The following is an 8,048-nucleotide window of genomic DNA, read 5'->3' on the forward strand; positions in this document are numbered from 1 at the left end:
TAATGAAAGCAATGGGGTGACCCTGTTGCATCAGTACCGCTCCAATGTCATACCCACTAGCATCAGTCTCAACCACAAAAGTCTTAGTGAAGTCAGGTAAAGCTAAAACATGAGGTTGAGTTAATGATTTCTTAAGCTCATTAAAAGCCTCAGTAGCTTCTGGTGACCATCTAAAGCCTTATTTCTTTAGGAGATCAGTTAGTGGCCGACTGATTGTCACGACCCAATTTCACTATAAGTCGTGATGGCACCCAACACCATTGTCAGGCAAGCCAACGCGGAAATATTAATAAGTTCTCATTTTACTTTACCGAACAAGTATAACAATTTCTTAATTTGAAGTTAAAACGAGTGATAATTAGAAACGTACCAAAAATAATTATACAATTCTCAAAAGAATAGTCTACTAATGTGTGTGTCAAAACCTGGTGTCACAAGTATGTGGGAATCTAGTAGAATATACAAAAGAGTAAATCTATCCTACTGTCTGAAATAGAGTAGATAACCAAAAGTAAAGAGACAGACTCCATCAAGCTGCTGAACGACATATGAAGGAATCAGCTCATTGTGGAAGCCTCAGACTATGATCAGGAACGCGCACCAGACTGATAGCCAGATGTACCTGCCTCAGATCCTGTACCATTAAGTATAGAAGCGTAGTATGAGTACATAAACAATATGTACCCAGTAAGTATCCCGTCTAATCTCGAAGAAGTAGAGACGAGAGGTCGACTTGATACTTACTAGGGCCAAATAATATAATAAAGTTTTATGCTAAGCATGGATGTCACAGATAATATCAGTTTATAGCAAGAAGTGATAACTCATGCCTAGATAGCATCACAGTTAGCCATTTACATTTCAGAGCATTTAACAAAGTAAGTCATGAATAAGATTTCACATAAATATCATGCGCATGCTATGCCGAGGTCGTACAGTCCCGTCCAACAGAAAAGAAACTGTGCACTGCCAGAGGGTCGAATGGCGCGGACCATAGATGCATCTATTTCTACAGAGGTGATCGACCTGATCCACAAATATCAATTATCATCAAGAAGGAGCATAAAGGAGCATTTATATTCAAATAATTCATATAAGTTTTCAAACAAGTGCATACATTCACATAGGTTCATTTCTAAGTTTCTAGCTTATCTTAAGTGATCTCATTAGCATGAAAGGATATAAACATTTACAAATTTAGCATGATACCGGGTCCTAAACTACCCGAATAATTAATATAGTAGTAGCTACGTACGGACTCTCATCACCTAGTGCGTACGTAGCGCCCGCATTTAGTGGCAATTTATTCAATTATTACACATATGGGGACAGTTCCCTCTTACAATGTTAGAAAGGAGACTTACCTCGCTCCAAAGCGTACTTCCAATACCAAGAACGTGCTTAAACCCTCAATTTGGAGCCGAACGATCTAAAACTAATTAAACGAGGTAGGAACTAGTCAATACAAGCTCACAAGTTCGCAGTCTAACTATTAAAGTAATTTTCCAACCCCAAACACAAGTTTCCTAAAATCCGACCCCAGGCCCACGTGCCCGGATTCCGAAATTTTTCGAATAAAGTTGTTCTTCATAACCTAGGGATCAATAATATATGATTTCTACTTCATTTCATAACATATTTCTTGGTTAAATCTAACTTTTATCAAAACCCCAGGTTTTGCTCTAGCCCCATGATTTTTCCTTTATCTTTGTATGTTAATCTACCCAAGACTCAACTATTAAACTAGAAATAAGTGGGATGAACTTACCTCAAGATGCTAGTTGGAATATCTCTCTTTGGAAGCTCCCAAATCGCCCAAACAATGGTAGAAATGTGTCAAAAATGACACATTCCCTTATTAAATGAAGGCACTGCCTTCAGCAATTTCCGCACCTGCGGTTAGGGGACTGCATTTGCGGTCTCGCTTCTGCAATAGGAGGTCCGCATCTGGGGAATTGGGCCAGGGGGCTGGGACCGCTTCTGCGGCATTGGAGCCGCTCCTATGAAGACGCTTCTACGGAGAAGGAGCCAGATCTGCGGTTCCTGGGCTCCTTCCCTTGGACGCTTCTGCAATGTGTCGACCATATATGCGGTCTCGCACCTGCGACTGACCAACTGCAGATGCGGTTATGACAGATAGCTGGAGCTTCATCTCCTTGCCATTTTTCCAACTTCACTCGAGCCTCGTCCAATTGATGCTCGGGGCCCCCGAGCCCCGTTCGAACATGTGACAAGTTTGAAATCATAAAATGAACTTACTTGAACTATCGGAACGCCCAAAACTATGCTAAATCTAAGAACCACCCCCTAAAATCAATTGAATCAAATTTATGAACTTTACGTTCTTAAATTCACTTCTAACGCGCCGAAACGTACTTATACTAGTCGGATTGACACCAAATTTTGCGGGCAAGTCTTAAAAGTTATACCTATACCGGGCTCCGGAATCAACATACGGGCCTGATACCAACATGATCAAGCATTATTCAATTTCATTAAATCCTTAGAATTTCAGTTTAACAATTTCTAATAAAAATTCATTACTTGGGTTAGGGGCCTCGAAATTTGATTCCAGGCATATGACCAGGTCCCATATTTTCCTACGGACCCTCCGAGACCGTCAAAACACAAGTCCGGTTCCATTTACTCGAAATGTTGACCAAAGTCAAACTTAGTATTTTAAGAAAATCTTAGGGAATCAAGTGTGCCTATTTCAACCCAAACTCTTCCAAATCCCGAACCAACCATTCTCGCAGGTCATAAATTAGTTAAACCAAGCACGGGAAGTCTTATTTAGGGGAACAGGGTCTGTCGTGCCCCCTTTTTTTCCCTCCGCGGAGAGAGGTCCGGGTTTCGACATTTCATGGGGTGTGATAACTCATTTCCTTTTGGGAAATTGGGTATTTGAAGAGTCGCCACCTAACGGATTACGGTGCATTAGAGCACCTAGAGTGATTAACTCTTGGATTAGTTTGCATTACTAGAGATTAGGGTAAGGGCTCGAAATGACCTCGAGGGAAAGGTATTAGGCACCCCTCTTGGTCCACAACTGTGGGTCCCGACCGAACTTATAGTCACGAATTAGTCCAAATAAGTACTTGAAACAAATAATTACAAATAAGGCATGTTTATATGAGTCAAATAAGACAGAAGTTCTTGACAAGTTGTATAAGACAAAGTCTTACACAAAAAAAGAATTTCGGGAAGGAGGAGTTCTAGGTTGATCAACCTATAACATCATCCCACACAATGTCCGGTAAACACTCCTCAATGAGGGGCTACACGTGACATTAGCATGTAGTCATCATATCCCATATCTACCCTTCCCATCCCCTTAGTGGTCATTCAAAATGAGTGTTGGCCAGCGACCTCTATTGCGTGCTGTTACCCATCCCTTCTTAATGGTCCTGGAGGGATTTAGGACCTCTACCTATAGGTGGTTCTAGACAGACCCCTAAGGTTTTAAAGGTGAAAATACTAAGGCGACATGCAAAACAATTAGGACTTTAGCACATAAGATAAAAGGGAGCAATTAGAGGATCAAAGTTTCCTCCTCAAACAAGGCACATAAACAGCACGACTCAAGCACAAATAAGGGCCTTTTGTTAAACAGTATCCTAAGGCATGATATCTAAGTGAATATACAGAAGCCAGGCAGTTTGCTTTATAAACTCAGAAGTAATGACCCTATCAGTTGCCTACTGATTTTAAAGCTTGTTTAAACTAGAACAACATTAAGCCACAAGAACAGTTTTAGAATTGCAAGTTTTGAAAACACCCTACAGGCTTGCCTATACGCAGAATACTGATGACTATATTTTGTATAGTGAAACAAGGTAGGTTTTGAAACAGACTCTTTAATCCCTAGAGACATGATGTCTAGTAACAAATTAAGGTAGTTTTTAAAAAGAACTCATTTCAGGGAAATATAAACCACTTAATTAAACTAGTTCAGAAGTGAACTAAAATACAGATTGGGTTGATTTATTTAAACTAGTTTAGATCTATAGACAGAATTCTGGTGTCATTCCCTATAGGCATGATATCTAATTGTTTAACACTGATTTTAGAAGCTTGCAAGCATGAACACATGTAAACACTTGTTATAACATAATTTGGATTGAATTATATCCTATAGGCATGTCATCTACTTGTAAAGCTGATTTTAAGACTTGTAAACATGATTTCTGTTATGTCATCAATTGAGTCCTATAGGCATGGTTTCTACTTATAAAGGCAAATACATCAAATTGTAAAGTCCTATAGGCATGATTTCTACTTATAAAGGCAAACACAATAAATTGTAAAGTCCTATAGGCATGGTTCCTACCCGTATTACCCCATAAACATATAACTACCCACCCTTTCATTAGTTACCCCAATATTCGTTTACAAATTATTACAGACCATATGAATGAATTACATAAGTAAATAAGGGAATAAAAAGTTATTCTATAGGGAGCCTATAGATAGGCCCAGATTTCCAAAGCCTCCAATAGCCTCAAGTGCCTCAATTCCATAGACAATGTCATAGTCTAGGTGCATCAAAGTTCCCTAAGGATCTCAAGGATCCCGGGCAGTGCTTACACCTAGACTTGGTAACCAAAATTGAATAAGTGCAATGTGGAAGGGTCAGCTTCAGTATGCCAGAGTTCAGAGGGTTCTCAAGAGGATCCCAATGCAGTACACATACTGGAGAGGGCAGAACTTATTGACTTAGGAGTAAAGTGAAAGTTTGCTTGACACAAGTTGAAAGGTTTTAGTGGGAAAACTGTATTAAAAGGAAGTTTGTTTGAAATAATTTAGTAAAATAATAGAGACAGTTTGAAAATATAGTGGAGTAGTAAACAACAGTCCAAACACAACACCCTTAAGACAGGTTCATACACAGCCAAGGGTCACAGAACCAAAGCAAGTTCAGTAGTCATAAACAGCGGTCAAGGGATTTGGGGATACATAGAACACATGATTGTAAACACATAACAAGCAAAGGTCTTAGGAATTGGTACAAGCATGCTTAGACACAACTGATCAGACATAGTCACAGAACTAGCAATTCTTAAGGGGGTTCAGTATAAGATCCACATGATTCAATCCCAGAACCATACTAGTTAGGAGTGCAGACTACTTAGAGGGGGTAACATGCTCATACATATTCTAAGGAAGAGGAGTTCACAACATGCTAATCATGCAAGCATATTAACTGCAGGTTTCACAACAAAACCATAAGTAAAAGCAAACTAGAAACATGATGAACTGAAGCAATAAAAGAACCATATTGTTTTTGGAACTTGAACTGAAATTAGAACATATCAGTAAAGAAGACAGTAGGCAAGAGTGAAAGAGTAGGAGAGCACAATAGTTAGCCCTTCGCTTGTAGCCAGCTAACTCATAATAGTAGCAAGTAGCACAAAAGAGAGAGAGAGCAGAAAATTTAAGTGTGTGAGAGAGAGCTTTTGAACCAAAGTGTTTGTGTCCTTGTGTTAATGAGAGTGTGTGTATATATAGTAGTTTGAAATTAGATAAAAATATGTAAGTTTCATAGTAGCATAGTAATTATGGAACTTAGAATTAATTAGAGTAAAATCATGACAAGTACTCCTTAAGTTAAGGGAATTAATTCAAACAGTAAGAACAAGTAGCATATAAGGAAAGAAATCAGTGTATGACTAATAAGGAAAGAATCAAATCCAGTAAGTATAGGGTAAACAATTAGGGCTAAGTTCAGAAAAACTCTAATTAAGGAAATAGTTCAGTAAGAATAAAGTACCACAGCAGACAAGGTAGGCGAATCAGTTAATTTGAATAGAAAAGGTAAAACTTGAGGGTTTAAAGGAAGGTCTTTCAATCAAACCCCAAAAATAGGGAACCCCGAATCAATCAAAGAAGGAGTCATGATTCAATATTCAACATATAAATAGAGTAATATAGGAATAACCAATCATAGCAAACATGCAGGTTAAACAGTATCGATAGAAAGAGGCAAGTCTGGACAATCAAGATGAATATAATCACATAGAGGTGATATAAGTTAGGCATAAGAAACTCAGTAGAAACACATTCGAAGTGAAATAGTCATAGAAACTCAAACAAGAGCAAGATAGTCACAAAATCAAACGAAAAACCCTAGAAAATTAGGGCTTTCAACATAGGCAAGTTGAAGAGGTAGTAAACTCACAGAATCAGTCGAAGTATGCGAAAAATAGAAGTTTAAACATAAAAAATCAGTTTAAATAAAGTTTCAGAAGAAGTTCCGAAAACCCTAATTTTAGAAGAAGATAAAAACTCTTGAAATCACATGGTTCTTGTAAAGATTTACAAGGATAGTGTAAAACATCAAAAAAGCAAACTCAAATCGTTTTAAAATCGTACAGATCTAGGAGATGTAGGCAGAAATTAGGGTTTCAAAAGAAACCCAAATAGAGATGAAAGAACCTGTCTAGAATCCCAAGGATCGTAATAAATACAACACGATTTTGCTCGAAATCACACTGAAGTAGCCAAGAACAGACTAGTGACGAACCCTAGAAGCAAGTCGGCGTGGCCCTGGGCCCTTAAAGACCTTAGAGAAGGCAAGCAGGCAATAGAGGAGCCATTGGAGGCTTAGGAGTTGAAAGGAGATCACCAGAGAAGATCAGAGAAGAAGGTTGGCGGCTGAAGGAGCTAGGGTTAGGTTGAGTGGTTGAGAGAGGAGAGGAGAGGAGATGAGAGAATACAGATGTGGCGGTCTCTGAATAATGAACTAGGGTTAGGGGTCGTTTGGAATTAAAAATGGTAAGGGCTAATACGGGTCGTTGATCTCTTAGATCAACCGCCATGATTCAATTGATACTGGTTCGGGTAGGCGGGTTTAGGGTTTGGGTCGGGTAGTTTAGTATGAAATTGGGCTGGGGATGGGTTTAATTTGGGCTAAAATTGAAATGCAAATCTAGCTATATTTTAAATAGCCAATTTTTCCCTATATAATTTACAATAAATAATAGATAATTTCTGAAAAATAATTTTGTATACTAAAATGATTTAAAATATATATTTAACATTTTAAAAATATATAAGGTCAATTTTATGCATATAAACGTAATTATACATTAATAAGGCTAATGTTGCAATTATATGCAATTTAGCTTTAAAAATACAGAATGCAATTATTAAAATGCATAAAAATATTTTAACCATATTTTGGCATAAACATAGAAATTAAATGACTAAATCACCCCAAAAATAATTTGAGGGATAATTATTGGGGATTTTATGAGTAAAAGGGAAGGAAATAAATCAATTTAAATCCTTAAAATTATGGGAAAAATTATAAAAACCTTGTGCATGCTTATATATATATATATATGTATCTGCTATTGTAAAGGTATTTATTCATATAAAAAATATAGGAAAAAATTGAGTATCAACAGGGTCTTAAAAAGCAACACGACTAGTCAGGTCGTTACACTGATGATGCCAAAACTTCTAATGAACCTTCTGTAATAGCCTGATAATCCCAATAACCCTCTCAAATGTTTAAGGGTAGTAGGAATGGGCCAATTCTGTATAGACATGATCTTCTGAGGGTCTGTAGAGACACATTCAGCAGTAATGAAATGCCCAAGGTATTCAATCCTTTGAACTCCAAAAAAACACTTGCTTATCTTAGCAAATAACTGTTGCCTCCTCATTTCTTCAAATACCAGTTGTAAGTGTTGTAGATGATCTTGTATACACTTGCGGTATATCAAGATATCATCAAAGAAAACCAGAACAAACTTCCTCAAAAACTGATAGAATACAGAATTCATAAAATCTTGGAAGGTAGCTGGTGCATTAGATAAGCCAAAGGGCATAACAAGGTACTCATAATGACTTGAATGAGTCCTAAAAGTTTTCTTAGGAATGTCATCAACAACCATTCTTAGCTAATGATAGCCTGATCTGAGATTTATCTTAGAAAAAACCGCCGAACCTCCCAATTCATCCAACAGATCTTCTACAATAGGAATTAGGAATTTGTTCTTGATAGTCTGTTTGTATAGATCCCTGTAATCTACATACAACCT

This window comes from Nicotiana sylvestris, chromosome 11 (assembly GCF_000393655.2).
Source record: "Nicotiana sylvestris chromosome 11, ASM39365v2, whole genome shotgun sequence".
In the NCBI taxonomy this organism is placed as follows: Eukaryota; Viridiplantae; Streptophyta; class Magnoliopsida; order Solanales; family Solanaceae; genus Nicotiana; species Nicotiana sylvestris.